Here is a 16733-nt window from a genome sequence, read left to right on the forward strand (position 1 = left end):
GTGTGTGCAAAGGGGGATCAAATACTCCCTTTAATAGCAAACCAGCTCCTGTGATAATGGCATTAATCCATTCACTCAGCTCTTAATGATTACTTCTCTAAATATTTTTAGATGTATTCTACTCCTCACCATCTCTGATTTGAGAAGTGAAAATAAAAATGAGCAAATCTTAATTTCAGAAAAATTACTTCAGTCTTGGATTGATGAAGGCAGGATTGGCAACAGGAAAAGTTTAGAAAGTTAATTCAAGGAGCAACATAGTAAAAGTTTGAATATTGTTTTGGTTTGGAACATAGAAAAGTGGTTAAATTCCAGAAATAGTAATAAGGTGGTTTTGACGACTTGGGAATGATTGGCAGAAAAATGCAGAATGTCTTCAGGGTGTCAACTTGAACAAGATGGAGAAGGAAAATAACATCTATTGAATCCTGAACTTGGTATTAATTTACAAATGTAATCATCTGGAACCCAAAAAACCTGTACTTCTTTTTTAAAAATATTTATTTATTTAATTCCATTTATTATTATTATTTTTATTTTAATTTGACCAGAGAGAGACAGAAAGAGAGAAAGGAAAAGTGAGAAAGCAAGCCAGGTCCAAGATTCAAACCACTGTTGGCCATGTGGGAATCCAGTGACTTTAACCACCACACTACCGGCTGTCCCAAAAACCTGTACTTCTTTTTTAAAAATATTTATTTATTTAATTGCATTTATTATTATTATTTTTATTTTAATTTGACCAGAGAGAGACAGAAAGAGAGAAAGGAAAAGTGAGAAAGCAAGCCAGGTCCAAGATTCAAACCACTGTTGGCCATGTGGGAATCCAGTGACTTTAACCACCACACTACCGGCTGTCCCAAAAACCTGTACTTCTTTTTTAAAAATATTTATTTATTTAATTGCATTTATTATTATTATTTTTATTTTAATTTGACCAGAGAGAGACAGAAAGAGAGAAAGGAAAAGTGAGAAAGCAAGCCAGGTCCAAGATTCAAACCACTGTTGGCCATGTGGGAATCCAGTGACTTTAACCACCACACTACCGGCTGTCCCAAAAACCTGTACTTCTTTTTTAAAAATATTTATTTATTTAATTGCATTTATTATTATTATTTTTATTTTAATTTGACCAGAGAGAGACAGAAAGAGAGAAAGGAAAAGTGAGAAAGCAAGCCAGGTCCAAGATTCAAACCACTGTTGGCCATGTGGGAATCCAGTGACTTTAACCACCACACTACCGGCTGTCCCAAAAACCTGTACTTCTTTTTTAAAAATATTTATTTATTTAATTGCATTTATTATTATTATTTTTATTTTAATTTGACCAGAGAGAGACAGAAAGAGAGAAAGGAAAAGTGAGAAAGCAAGCCAGGTCCAAGATTCAAACCACTGTTGGCCATGTGGGAATCCAGTGACTTTAACCACCACACTACCGGCTGTCCCAAAAACCTGTACTTCTTTTTTAAAAATATTTATTTATTTAATTGCATTTATTATTATTATTTTTATTTTAATTTGACCAGAGAGAGACAGAAAGAGAGAAAGGAAAAGTGAGAAAGCAAGCCAGGTCCAAGATTCAAACCACTGTTGGCCATGTGGGAATCCAGTGACTTTAACCACCACACTACCGGCTGTCCCAAAAACCTGTACTTCTTTTTTAAAAATATTTATTTATTTAATTGCATTTATTATTATTATTTTTATTTTAATTTGACCAGAGAGAGACAGAAAGAGAGAAAGGAAAAGTGAGAAAGCAAGCCAGGTCCAAGATTCAAACCACTGTTGGCCATGTGGGAATCCAGTGACTTTAACCACCACACTACCGGCTGTCCCAAAAACCTGTACTTCTTTTTTAAAAATATTTATTTATTTAATTGCATTTATTATTATTATTTTTATTTTAATTTGACCAGAGAGAGACAGAAAGAGAGAAAGGAAAAGTGAGAAAGCAAGCCAGGTCCAAGATTCAAACCACTGTTGGCCATGTGGGAATCCAGTGACTTTAACCACCACACTACCGGCTGTCCCAAAAACCTGTACTTCTTTTTTAAAAATATTTATTTATTTAATTGCATTTATTATTATTATTTTTATTTTAATTTGACCAGAGAGAGACAGAAAGAGAGAAAGGAAAAGTGAGAAAGCAAGCCAGGTCCAAGATTCAAACCACTGTTGGCCATGTGGGAATCCAGTGACTTTAACCACCACACTACCGGCTGTCCCAAAAACCTGTACTTCTTTTTTAAAAATATTTATTTATTTAATTGCATTTATTATTATTATTTTTATTTTAATTTGACCAGAGAGAGACAGAAAGAGAGAAAGGAAAAGTGAGAAAGCAAGCCAGGTCCAAGATTCAAACCACTGTTGGCCATGTGGGAATCCAGTGACTTTAACCACCACACTACCGGCTGTCCCAAAAACCTGTACTTCTTTTTTAAAAATATTTATTTATTTAATTGCATTTATTATTATTATTTTTATTTTAATTTGACCAGAGAGAGACAGAAAGAGAGAAAGGAAAAGTGAGAAAGCAAGCCAGGTCCAAGATTCAAACCACTGTTGGCCATGTGGGAATCCAGTGACTTTAACCACCACACTACCGGCTGTCCCAAAAACCTGTACTTCTTTTTTAAAAATATTTATTTATTTAATTGCATTTATTATTATTATTTTTATTTTAATTTGACCAGAGAGAGACAGAAAGAGAGAAAGGAAAAGTGAGAAAGCAAGCCAGGTCCAAGATTCAAACCACTGTTGGCCATGTGGGAATCCAGTGACTTTAACCACCACACTACCGGCTGTCCCAAAAACCTGTACTTCTTTTTTAAAAATATTTATTTATTTAATTGCATTTATTATTATTATTTTTATTTTAATTTGACCAGAGAGAGACAGAAAGAGAGAAAGGAAAAGTGAGAAAGCAAGCCAGGTCCAAGATTCAAACCACTGTTGGCCATGTGGGAATCCAGTGACTTTAACCACCACACTACCGGCTGTCCCAAAAACCTGTACTTCTTTTTTAAAAATATTTATTTATTTAATTGCATTTATTATTATTATTTTTATTTTAATTTGACCAGAGAGAGACAGAAAGAGAGAAAGGAAAAGTGAGAAAGCAAGCCAGGTCCAAGATTCAAACCACTGTTGGCCATGTGGGAATCCAGTGACTTTAACCACCACACTACCGGCTGTCCCAAAAACCTGTACTTCTTTTTTAAAAATATTTATTTATTTAATTGCATTTATTATTATTATTTTTATTTTAATTTGACCAGAGAGAGACAGAAAGAGAGAAAGGAAAAGTGAGAAAGCAAGCCAGGTCCAAGATTCAAACCACTGTTGGCCATGTGGGAATCCAGTGACTTTAACCACCACACTACCGGCTGTCCCAAAAACCTGTACTTCTTTTTTAAAAATATTTATTTATTTAATTGCATTTATTATTATTATTTTTATTTTAATTTGACCAGAGAGAGACAGAAAGAGAGAAAGGAAAAGTGAGAAAGCAAGCCAGGTCCAAGATTCAAACCACTGTTGGCCATGTGGGAATCCAGTGACTTTAACCACCACACTACCGGCTGTCCCAAAAACCTGTACTTCTTTTTTAAAAATATTTATTTATTTAATTGCATTTATTATTATTATTTTTATTTTAATTTGACCAGAGAGAGACAGAAAGAGAGAAAGGAAAAGTGAGAAAGCAAGCCAGGTCCAAGATTCAAACCACTGTTGGCCATGTGGGAATCCAGTGACTTTAACCACCACACTACCGGCTGTCCCAAAAACCTGTACTTCTTTTTTAAAAATATTTATTTATTTAATTGCATTTATTATTATTATTTTTATTTTAATTTGACCAGAGAGAGACAGAAAGAGAGAAAGGAAAAGTGAGAAAGCAAGCCAGGTCCAAGATTCAAACCACTGTTGGCCATGTGGGAATCCAGTGACTTTAACCACCACACTACCGGCTGTCCCAAAAACCTGTACTTCTTTTTTAAAAATATTTATTTATTTAATTGCATTTATTATTATTATTTTTATTTTAATTTGACCAGAGAGAGACAGAAAGAGAGAAAGGAAAAGTGAGAAAGCAAGCCAGGTCCAAGATTCAAACCACTGTTGGCCATGTGGGAATCCAGTGACTTTAACCACCACACTACCGGCTGTCCCAAAAACCTGTACTTCTTTTTTAAAAATATTTATTTATTTAATTGCATTTATTATTATTATTTTTATTTTAATTTGACCAGAGAGAGACAGAAAGAGAGAAAGGAAAAGTGAGAAAGCAAGCCAGGTCCAAGATTCAAACCACTGTTGGCCATGTGGGAATCCAGTGACTTTAACCACCACACTACCGGCTGTCCCAAAAACCTGTACTTCTTTTTTAAAAATATTTATTTATTTAATTGCATTTATTATTATTATTTTTATTTTAATTTGACCAGAGAGAGACAGAAAGAGAGAAAGGAAAAGTGAGAAAGCAAGCCAGGTCCAAGATTCAAACCACTGTTGGCCATGTGGGAATCCAGTGACTTTAACCACCACACTACCGGCTGTCCCAAAAACCTGTACTTCTTATGTTTCACTCATTTTAGAATTTAACTGATTTGACCTTCACTATAGTTTATATGTGTCCCCAGAGATAGCATATTTTGGAAACTTGATCTTGATCTTCACAGCAACACTGGGAGGAGGAACCTAATGAAAACTGGGTAAAAGGATAATTGCCATTATCACAGGATTAGGGTTGTTATTAAAAGGAGAATTTGACCCTCTTTCACACACGTTCTTTCTCTCTTTTCCCCTCCTTCCCTATCTCTCTCTCTCTCTCTTGCCTTTCCACGTTTTACCATTGGATATCCCAGCAAGAAGGCCCTTGCCAAATGCCAACCCTTTGTCTTAAACTTCTCATAAATGCATTGTTCACCTTGTGGAGGTAAACAATGCATTTATATTCGTCAAAAATTACCCAGTTTCAGCTATTCTATTATGGCAGAAAGGTTTAAGACAGCCTTGATGTCTACGTCTAGTTGTCTTTATCTGGAAAAAGAAAAAGACGTTCAACTTGGCTGCAAATAAGTATGGATCTTACAGCTAGGATTTTATAGTCATCATAGATTTTGGCTTTTCTCATTTGCACCTATATATAGACTCTAAGTGCTTGGCATGCAATAATTATTTGTGGGACCAAATTAAGCCATATTAAACTATTGAATGATTATTTGGTGAGACTATGGACCTCCATGACCCAAACACAGGTTGTTAGGACATGGAGTGAAACAATGTTACCAGGGTAACGTTTGGTTCATTTTCAACTTCACCTGCCATCATGTTTCCTGGGTTGGAATAAATCCTGAAATTCTAGGTTGGACTCTTAATAACAGCAAGGAATTACTTGGATTGCTTGGAGATCAACTTGGATAATACTCTGTGGAGGACACGGACAGGACAAGCAAAGGGAAATGGAATTTGGCTCCAATATATACTAACAATCCTTCTTAACAGCAATGCTTTAGTAGAGCCATGGAATGTTAGAAGTGAAAGGGGCCTTAGAGACCATAAAATCCAATCTCTTTCTCTTACAAATGAGGAGAGTGAGTCTTGGCTAAGCAAAGTTATCCAATGTTTCACAGCTAATCAGTGAAAGAGTGGGACCCAGAAGCCAGTGCTCTGTCTTCTAAACCAGGTCAAATCAGGAAGCATACTTTGAGTGACTAATATTTTTCAGGCAATTGATGATCTGGTGCTACAGAAATCAATCTGCCGATCTATACTTTCCTGGATGATGGGAGTCAGACACAAAATCATATTTTAATACCATAACTTAAGTGGTATAATATAAATATAATGCAGTCATAGCTAATTGCTACAATTTGTTGAGAACTTACAGAACATTTTACAGATCACTTTATATAGCCTAGCTCATTTAACTTTCTCATGAACCATTTCATTTTTCAATTCCTTTTAAACTCTGGGTAAAGAATGAGACTGGAAGTACACATGGGAAAGATTTCTTCAAATCAAAGTCTCTGTACAGGTTGCTCCCTTGTACGCTGAGTCTGAAGATATCTAATACCTAGATTGTGAATGATTACCAGACCCTGTTCCAACTGTAGTTGGGGGTCTAATGGAATAATAAACAGCTCTAGGAATCTTACAAGGACCAGCCTAGAAGAAAGCTCTGGGATAATCTTAGCAGATGGAAAAGAAGCTTGCCATGTTTATGATTTCTTTGGGGATTCTATAGAAGTTCTATAAGACCATAAGGTCATATTTAAAGCTGGTGAAAGGCCTTTTAAGGTTTACAAGGCACACTACAGAGTATTGGTTGTTGTTTCTGACAGCTAAGCCACGAACATAGTTTTTACTGCTTCATAGGGACCGACTGCTGAAAGTCTATGACAACATCAATTTACATTTTGACAGTTCCCTAAATACATCATATTCATGTCATAAAATGCTTTACAGGAAGGGTGGGCAATTGGCTGTTAAAAAATCAAAGAACTGTGATGAAAACAGAATAAAAAAGCCAAGCTTTACTTTGAGATTTTTACTGATCCACATGGGGAAAATGTGTTCCCTGTATGCTCAACCATTCCAGTGAGCTGATGTCATCTAAACCAAAAAAGGCTCAAGAGGTTGCTATGAAACAGTTTGCATATTTTTAGTGCTTATCTCCCTAAAATTTTGCTACCAACAAAATTAGTTTTCTATGTAATTAAAAAATAAAAGTGTCTTTAAGAATTCTTACTGTAAGTTCTTCACACCTTCTTCATTTGATCATTTGTTTTTGAGCATTTGTTATTTGTAAAACACTGTTCAAGGTCTTGGGAAAATAGCAAAGAGAAATAGAGTCCTAGATTCCAGGAGTTTACATTTCAATTGTGAAGATAAGTGAGTATAAGAAATGAGTAAGGGGGCCAGCAGGTGGCATAATGGTTAAGATGTTGTACTCCCGTATAAATGACTGCAGTTCAAATCCTGGACCTGAAAGCTTGAAACTCAAACCAGGCATATGTGCATGCATGCCCAAAATCTCAGGAGTAGATTAGAGGAGAAGGGATTGTGGTGTAGCCATTCCCTCTGGAGGGAGGGGGAGAGGTGATTTCTCTCTTTCTCTCTCTCTGTCTCTTAGGTGAGGGCATGTGCCCTATAGCAAAATATCTCTTTCTCAAAAAGAAAAAAAAAAATGAAGGAAATACAATGATTTCAGAACTAAATTTTCTTTTAGAGGTTTTTGATATAGGGCGTGTGCGCCCTATATCAGAGAGAGACAGAGAGACAGAAAGCGAGAAACCATCCCCCAGAGGGGATGACCACACTGCAATCCCTTCTCCTCCATTCTCCTCTCAGGATTTTGGGCATGCACGCACACGCTCCTGGCGTGAGTTTAAGCCACTGGATCTGGGACGCAAACCACAGTCGACTACATGGGAGTCCAGTGACATAACCATTATGCTAACTGCTGGTCCCAGTACTAAATTTTGAAGAAGGTAAAATAGGATAATGGAGTGGGGTCAGCAGGTGGTGTAGTGGTGAAGGCACTTGATTCCACATGGTTGACTCTAGGGTTCCAGTGCCAGGTCTGGGGGCTTGAAAATCATGCCAAACATGTGTGCATGTGTACCCAAAATCCGGAGAAAAAAATAGAGGAAGAGAGATTACAACACAGCCATCACCACCACCGCCCCAACAGTGGGAGGGAGGATGTGGTTTCTCACTTTCTCTCTTTCTGTCTCTCTCCAGCAAGAACACGTCCCCTATGAAAATTTTTTTTTAATTAAATTAAATTAAAACCAAAACAGAAAATAGGGTAATAAAATAGAGTACGTCGGTGTGTATGTGGCAGATGGGGGATGTTTTAGCTAAGATGATTAAGAAACTCTCAGTAACTGAGCTCTTAATGGAGAGAAAGTTACAACTTTCTAGAGATTTGGGACTGAGTAGCCTAAGTAGAAGAAACAAGTACAGAGGTCTTGAGATGAGAAGTAGGAAAATATTTTTTGGCATTTAATTTTATGATGTTGGATTTTTTCAGTATATTTTCTATTCTATTATATTTCTAATATTTTAAAAAATAAATATTTCAAAGACTAGTGATTAAGAAGTTTCTGCACAGCAAAGGACACAGTAATTAGTGTGAATCAACAACCCTCAGAATGGGAGAAAATTTCTGTAAATCATGCCTCAGATAAGGGACTGATAACCAGAATACACAGGGAACCCAAGCAGCTTACCTGGAAGAACATGATTAACTCAATTAAAAGATAGGAAAATGAGCTAAACAACTCTCTAAGGAAGACATATGAACAGTCAAAAAGCATATTCAATAAAAAGATAGAAAAATGAGCTAAACAACTCTCTAAGGAAGACATATGAACAGTCAAAAAGCATATAAAAGCTACTCAACATCCTTTATCTTAAGGGAGATGTAGATAAAAGCCACAATGAGATACCACCTAACCCCAGTCAGAATAAAAAATAAAAATAAAATAAAATAAAAGATTAATGCTGGCAGGTTGTGGTGAAAGGGGAACTCCCCTACATTTTTGGTGGGAATGTAAATTGGTCCAGTCACTGTGAAGAACAATATGGAGGTTCCTCAAAGAACTTCAAATAAAACTACCATATGATCCAACAATTCCACTGCTGCATACCTACCCAAAGGACAGGAGAATGCTCAGTCAGAAAAGTGTTTGCACAACTACATTTATTGCAGCATTATTCATGACTGCTAAGACATGGAACCAACCCAAATGTCCACAAACAGATGAATGGGTTGAAAAAGTGTGCACATATACTCCATGAAATACTATTCAGCCATAAAAAAACAAGACTCTGGCATTTGATAGAAAGTGGAGAAACATGGAAGATTTATTTCTGAGTGAAGCAAGTCAGGCTATGAAACAGAGACATTGTATGTCTCTACTTAACATATACTGACTATCTACACTCTATGGTAGAGACTGAAATACTGGAGGTCATAAAAGTATTGAAAATTGTTATGGACACTGGGGACAAAGTGGAAGGACAGTGGGAGAGGGGAAGAGTGCAAGAAAGGAAATCTGGGGAAAAATGAAGAAATAAGCCATTTGTGGGACACAGATATGGTTTGTTGCTTGTTGGTGATGTTGTGTATAACATTCTCAACTCACCTGCTGTGTGGTGTATATCATGTTGGGTAAAATCTCTTTACAAACTAAATGATGTATAGTGATTGAATGTTTAAGTAATAAATAATAATAATAAGAGTTGTATCAATTAAATGTAATGTTCAGAAATTACACATATATAAACATGAAACTAAAATAGCTGGGGCATGTAGTAATGGGAGTTGGGGTGGGATTGGAGTGCAATGAGAAGAGAAGCCACCAAAAGTAGATCATTCAGGGACCAGCAGTTAGCGTAATGGCTATGTCACTGGACTCCCATGTAGTTGACAGCGGTTCGAGTCCTGGACCTGGCGGCTTAAACTCACGCCAGGCATGTGTGCGTGCGTGCCCAAGATCCCGAGAGGAGAATGGAGGAGAAGGGATTGCAGCATGGCCATCCCCTCGGGGGGTGATTTCTCGCTTTCTGTCTCTCTGTCTCTCTCCGTCTGTCTGGCAAGCACACATGCCCTATAGCAAAAACCTCTCTAAAAAAATAATAGATCATGCAGTTTTGAAGATAATTCACAAAATTTGGATTTCACTCTAGTTTCACTGGGAAGTCATTGAAGACTTTGATGAAAAAAGACACAGTCTGAATCACACTATTGGTACATGGGTGGGTGGCGGGGCACAGGCAAGTCAGGGAGGCCAGAAAGAAGGCAAGGGAAAGTCTCCCAGCAAGAGAAAATTAATACAATCACTCTCACTCTTCAAGGCCCAATTTAAATGTTATTTCCTCTGTGAACCTTTCTTGATACTGCTTCCCCATCTCTACAAGCTGAATAACTTGTCCATCTTCACCGTTCCCGTAGCACATGCATCTCCTGGGAATTTATTGGCTGGGGGACAATGAGTGATATTTTGTTTACATGTCTCCATGTAAATTTATAAGTTGTTATGGAGCAAAAGTTGTGTCTTACTCACTAGAATCTCAGCACTTAATAAGGGTCCTGATTCATAAGATGTGCTCAATAAATTTCTTGAAATAATAAATTTATGAATGCATGAAGTAAAATTGCACTCTGTATTCTACGGTCATGACCCTATCGCTCCTTTTAATTCATGTGCTTTGTAGATAGTCTCAGATTATTGAGAGAAATCTTTTATTAGTTCATTAATTTAATTCATATACAATAAAAAAGTGGCTAATGCAATACAGGGGTACATATATATGTTTTCTGAAGTCATAATTTTGTCTGAGGGATCAACTGGCAAGATGAATATAGAATATTTTTGTTTTATGGGATAACTATAAAGTTATAAATACACATAGCAAAACAAACTCATCTAACCAGTTACGATCTTGTTGCCATCAAGTACTTTGGAGGCCTGACACATGGTATAGTGATGCTGCCGTGGATCTTTAATCTAGTGTATCTTTGTGATTCACTTCTTCATCTGTAATGTGATAGCCGTAACACAAATTTTTGAAAATTAAAGGAAGTATGTATGGAAATGCCTTTACTATTACCCCAATATATAGGAGGTATATAATGAATTTTAGTCATCTTGCCTTGTTCCCATTACTTTATACTGTGGAAATCTACACACATACACATACGCACATACACACATACTCTCACTCTAAAATATGCGACTCCACGGGTCCTCACTGACAGATTCCCCTTGAGCATGGGAGAGTGTAGCTTAGTGGCAAGATACTAGGCTAGAAATTAAGACACCTGGTTTGTAGTCCTGGATCTATTGCTAACCCAGCCCACTGAAACTTTGAGTAAATCACTATCTACTTAAGTTTTTTCATTTGAAAAAAAAGAAAAAAGGATATCAGAATGGTCTCTAAGACCTCTTTGATCTTAATAACTGTCTGCTTTTATGATCACAGTGTCTACAGTGTCTAGACAGAGTTAGCCAGCTAGATGAAATTTCACCAGTAGTCGTCGCCATTTACTTGATCTCCACCGAGGAAATTCCTTAAGGATCTAAAAAAAAAAAAAAAAAAAAAAAAAACCAACAATAATGACAAAACACTCATTCTTTGCTTTATCAATCATTAAAGCTTGTAGTTATGCAAAGTGATATTTTCCCTTGAAATTTGGTGTATCTGTAGAGACAGACATATTTATAAATAATTTGAGATTATACTAAGACTGGATTAGAGCTGTTTTATTATTACATTAGGTGTTACAATTACTGAGACCACATAAGTGGCATTGAGAACATGTAAGGGCTGGGAAAACCCTTGAAACCCGGCTGCGGTTCATTCAGATGCCAAGTCATTATGCTGATGGTGGCAGGAAGAAAATTAAAATCGGCAATTTCTTCATATTTTAGCTACCCAGAGAAATATATTTTATTCTTGATATGTGGCAGCAATAAAACTTGTAAAGGATTTGTTTAAAATTACTGCTTTTAAAAATGACTAAAGTTATAATTAGTAAGTAAATTGAGCAAGGTCAGTGGATACAACATATTATGAATTAATTATATTTCTATACTCCCAAAGCTAACCAACTGGAAAATAAAACATTTAAGATCAAATTTACATTAGCATCAAGTAAAAATAAAAAATAGCTAGTAGAAAATATGTAAAACATCAGCAAAGTAAATTACAAAATATTTTTAAATGAAACTAATTAAAGAAGACCTAAGCAGAGGGATATACTATGTTCACGGATAGACAACTAGACAAGTGGAAGCTCCAGAAAAAGATGCACACATATATTGCCAAAACATATGAAAACTGAAATATTTCATGCAGTACAGGGCATAGTCCTTTCAATAAATAGCACTGAGTTGGGTCAGCTCTACAGTGGAGCAATTAAGCACAGTTTTGGGAATGAGATTCTACATGGCTGACCACAGTTCTAATCCCTGGCCCGAGGGCTTGAAAACATGCTATACCTGTATATGTGCATACCCAAAATACTACCACAAAGAAGAAATGAAGAAAAAAGGATAGTAGTGTGACTACACCCCATTGGGGGTATTTCTCTCTCCCTGTGAGTGCACATACCCTCTGACAATTGAAAATAATAAATAAGTAAATAGACTTAGATCAGTTGTATTCATGTTGGGTAAATTCACTTCACAAGCTAAGCAATCTATAGTAATTGCATGTATAAAGTAAATTTTTAAAAAACATAAATAAAATGAACAATGAAATGTCAAAAATCATAGCAATCACATTCCAAGTGCTCAAGAGTGAGATGTGTCAAGTGGGTGTCATGTGGGCAGCACAGCTACAAAACATGCCCATCAGTGCAGTGCTATTGGACAGTGCTGCCAACCCCTGGGGATGAATATTGCACTCTTGAACATGGCACATAAAGTATATCACTATTGGGCCACTTCCTTATTCTTCGGTCATGTCTTGACACTCTCTTCTGAACTCTATATTTCAGAGAGAGCTAGGTGCTTATAACTCCTAGAAACAAGATGCAATTTATGCCATCATGACTCTAAACATGCAACACCCTTTGCCAGAAAGTCCACCCTTGTGGCATATCGCTGCTTTTTCAAAGCTGGCTTAAAATGGCCCTGCTTCTAGGACATCTTCCATATTTGTCTCCATTCTTCTTGTTAACCTAAAGAAAAGTCTAACATGTTGTAAATGAAATAAGAATTTATTCAGGCCAAAATGAGGACAACTGCCTGTATACCACAAGATCCAAATCACTTCAAAAAAAGTATACCAGTCAGGATATTTTAAAAGCAAAGGTTACAAATGGGAGGGAAAGTACATTGTGTTTGTCAAAGGCTTATGTTGGTCAAAAGATAGAGCAAGGATTTTTGCACGTCAGTGATTGGTAAAGTGTTAACATAATGGGTATAGGATGAGCTCATGTGTTTAGTTAAAGATAAAGATAAGCGGCACAAGACGGTCTGAAGGTCACTTGAGATCAGTTTGCTTAATCTTTAACTAAAGTGTTTCTCATCATTGCTGAGAAACAGACATTTAAAAGTTAAAATGAATATAAGAGACTTGGAGCTTCAGTGTCTATTGTTTCTCTGGGTCTAAAATTTTGTATGCCTTGGTTGATTTGCCTTCTATTCTCACCTGCAGTAATTTCTATGCTGTAGAGTGATTTCTGTTATTGCATGTATATGCTAATGTATTGAAACTGGTTTTTATCTTTCTTCTGTATGTTACAAAAAATCCTTTGAGGTAGGGAGTATGCCTAGTTGAGGGCCAGGAAGTATTTCCTTTAAAGGGCTAGCTCATAAATATTTTGAGTTTGACAGCTGTGTAATTTAAACACACCTATTTAACATGACTGGTATAGTGTGAAAACAATCCCAGACCCAGGCGTACATAAATGAACATGGCTACCTTTAACCAGTGGACATCAGTTTCTGACCTAGATCAGAAATAATAAAAATTTTCTGTCCAGTATTTTTTTTTGAGTAGAATGAATGAATAAGTATGGAAGAACAGGACTACGTACTATAAGGGAGACAAAATACTTGAAACTTTACTACTGGGAAAAACAGTGCTGGGAGTAATTGTACTTATTGGGATTAATTTTCATGCTCTTGATCCCTAACCCAGGTTTATATATATATATTTTGAGAGTCTTTTTTTTTTTTTTTTTTGCTAGAGGGTCCGTGCACTCGCCAGACAGACAGAGAGAGACAGAGAGATAGAAAGCGAGAAATCACCTCCCAGGGGAGATGGCCACGCCGCAATCCCTGCTCCTCCATTCTCCTCTCGGGATCTTGGGCACGCATGCACACACGCCCGGCGTGAGTTTTAAGCCACCAGGTCCGAGACATGAACCGTGGTCGACTACGTGGGAGTCCAGCGACATAACCATTACGCTAACTGCTGGTCCCAGGTTTATATTTTTTAAAAAAGGATGGGAGATCTTGTTATTTAACTCACTCTGAAATAAGTAACATTCTATGAGTCATTGGATTTTTCAAAGCTCTGATCATTATTTTAACACAACTAACTTTCTTTGTAATTCTTGAAGCACTTGAAGCATTTAGAAATTTTATTCTGAGGAGTCTGTGGACTTCAGCAAACAAAGGGCACCAAAAAGTTAAGGACCACTGCCTAAGCCTGGGCTCTGTGTGGGTGTACTGGTGTTCTAGGAGTGTACCCAGGGAGGGACTGTCTGCTCCATCTGTCTAGACTGGAGGAGAGGATGGGACAGCTAAAACTCAGGAGTTCTAGCTCAGCCAGACAAGCCTGCATGGTGCATGAGCATGTACCAAGTTAAGAAGCTGCCTGCTGGAACCTTCCCTACAAAGAATGCTTGGCAGCTCTCTGGGTGTCTGTCTAGATTTGGATTCCCCAAGTGTTGAAAAACCTGCCATCCCAAACACTTTCTCTTGCCTTTGCCACAGAGTGAGCTAACAGGACCAGGGCTCTACCTGAAAGCTCTTTTTAGCTCTCTTGTGTATCTGAGCCAAGGGGCTGGATGGAGAAAAGGGAGAAGCTGTGAACCCAAGGGTTGTGTATATTGGCTGGAGTTGAATGTGCTTTGATTAATACCAGGGTAAGGAATTGTGGCCTGAGAGTCTATGGCTGAGTGGATGCTAATTATATATTTTTTTTCTCACATCCTGCCTCAGGCCAGGGCTGAGGCTGCCAAGTATAAGTGTGGGCTGGAAAACTCTTTCTTGTTATTGTTTTCAAAAGCCTTTGCATGTTCAAATTCTTTATAACACAATCAAATGCACATTAGATGAATTAAGTAAACAAGGGATTCTGGTCATGGATTAATCTCGAGAAATTCATAGTAGCCTGATCAGTTCCTTTTTGAAAAAGAAGGCTTAAATGCCTGGTCAGAGAAGACAGACCCCATACTCCTGACCCTTCCAGTCATCCAGACTGTGAGGATGACTCAGCAAATGGATTGTGTTAAGAGTCAGGATGACCTGGGTTTAAATCTAAGCTCTGCCACTTGCTAGATGGGTCACCCTGAAATAGTCACTTGATCTCTCTGAGCTCTTGTATCTCCACATGTAAAATGAGTATACTACTGGGTTGTCAGAAAAGGCATGACATATTTTTTCTATGTAAAAATGCATCATGACTTTTCTGACAACCCCAAAATACCTATCACGTATTTCAAAGAGAAGGGAGGCTGTAGATCTCCATTGCTTTGTGTTGATATCTTCATTCTTGCTAACTGAGATTCACAGGCTCCTACTGGACAAACACAATGCAGGAGCTCATCATTCATGTCCCCAGAACATCAGACCTACAGTAGGGCCACCTCACAGTTAGACACACAATGGTTACTTGATCAAGATTATCTTTTAACTTGGTTATTTGATTTGGCTCTTTGATTTATATGTTCATTTGGACCAGGATATAAGCCTTCTAAAACAGGTCATATTACTGCCAAACAGACCCTCCCAGTATCACTTATATGTGGCACTTTATTTATTTATTTGCTACTAACCAATTTTATCACCTGGATCTTCCTTCACTGTGTCTCACTCTCGCTTTTTTAGGAAAAATTATAAATTGCAGATTTTTTTTATGGGCAGAATAACTTTGAGTGCATATTATTACATTTAACATAATATGGTTGATCTCATCACTAGGGTCACTACTCATTATCAAATTCAGTGACTTTAAGTAGCTCCTGATTAGGCCTGGAGACTTCCAAGTTGAAAATGTTCTTGAGAATCCTCTCACTTCTGCTTCTGATTGAGGGACACTTATGTATTTAGATAAATTACTGAGATCTGCCAGTCTCTCCTGATGGAAGGCTTCAAAAGTGAAATTGGAGAAATATTTGAGAATGGTTCCATAAAGTCATACATTCAGCAGATAGTTATTAAGATGTTAAACCACCTGGACCTCTACCATGTAAGCACTTCGAAGGCAGAGTTCATCTGGGTGCTTCACTGCAGTGTCTCCATACCTTGAATAGTGTTTGATTCAAGACATTTTTGTTAAATCAATAAATGAAAGCCATATATATAGATAGATAGATAGATAGATAGATAGATAGATAGATAGATAGATAGATAGATAGATATAGATATAAACAGTTTCTGTTCTCATGGGTTACCGATGAGAAAACAGGTATGAAATAAATGGAAGTAAGACAGAAGGAGTATCTTAGCATAAAAAAAGTCATGGAAGACTTCATTAAAAAGGTGATGTTTATAATGAAATTTGAAGGAATATAAAGAGTTTCCAAGTGGGGAACCAGCAGATGGTATAATGGTTACATCACTGGAATCACACGTAGTTGACTGTGTTTCAAGTCCTGAACCTGGCAGCTTAAAACTTAGGCCGGGTGTGTGTGCATGCATGCCCAAGATCTGTAGAGGATTGCACATGGCCATCACCCTTGGGGAGCTATTTCTTGCTTTCTGTCTCTCTGTCTTTTCGGTGAGCACATGCACCCTGTAGCAAAAGTCTCTCTAAAAAAAAGTTTCCAAGTGGGTAAATGATAGAATTTTGGACTGAAGAACTAATGTGCACAAAGGAGACACAGAGATAAAATAGCATGCATGGTATGATGCAGGACTTATAAATAGTTTGGGATGGCTGGTGCAGGTAGGGAATGATTAGGCAAAATGGCAGAAGATGAATCATGACTTTCTGTGAACTGCTAAAGAGGCTGAACTTTATTCTATAGGCAATAA

This window comes from Tupaia chinensis, unplaced genomic scaffold (assembly GCF_000334495.1).
Source record: "Tupaia chinensis unplaced genomic scaffold, TupChi_1.0 Scaffold000054_1, whole genome shotgun sequence".
In the NCBI taxonomy this organism is placed as follows: domain Eukaryota; kingdom Metazoa; phylum Chordata; class Mammalia; order Scandentia; family Tupaiidae; genus Tupaia; species Tupaia belangeri.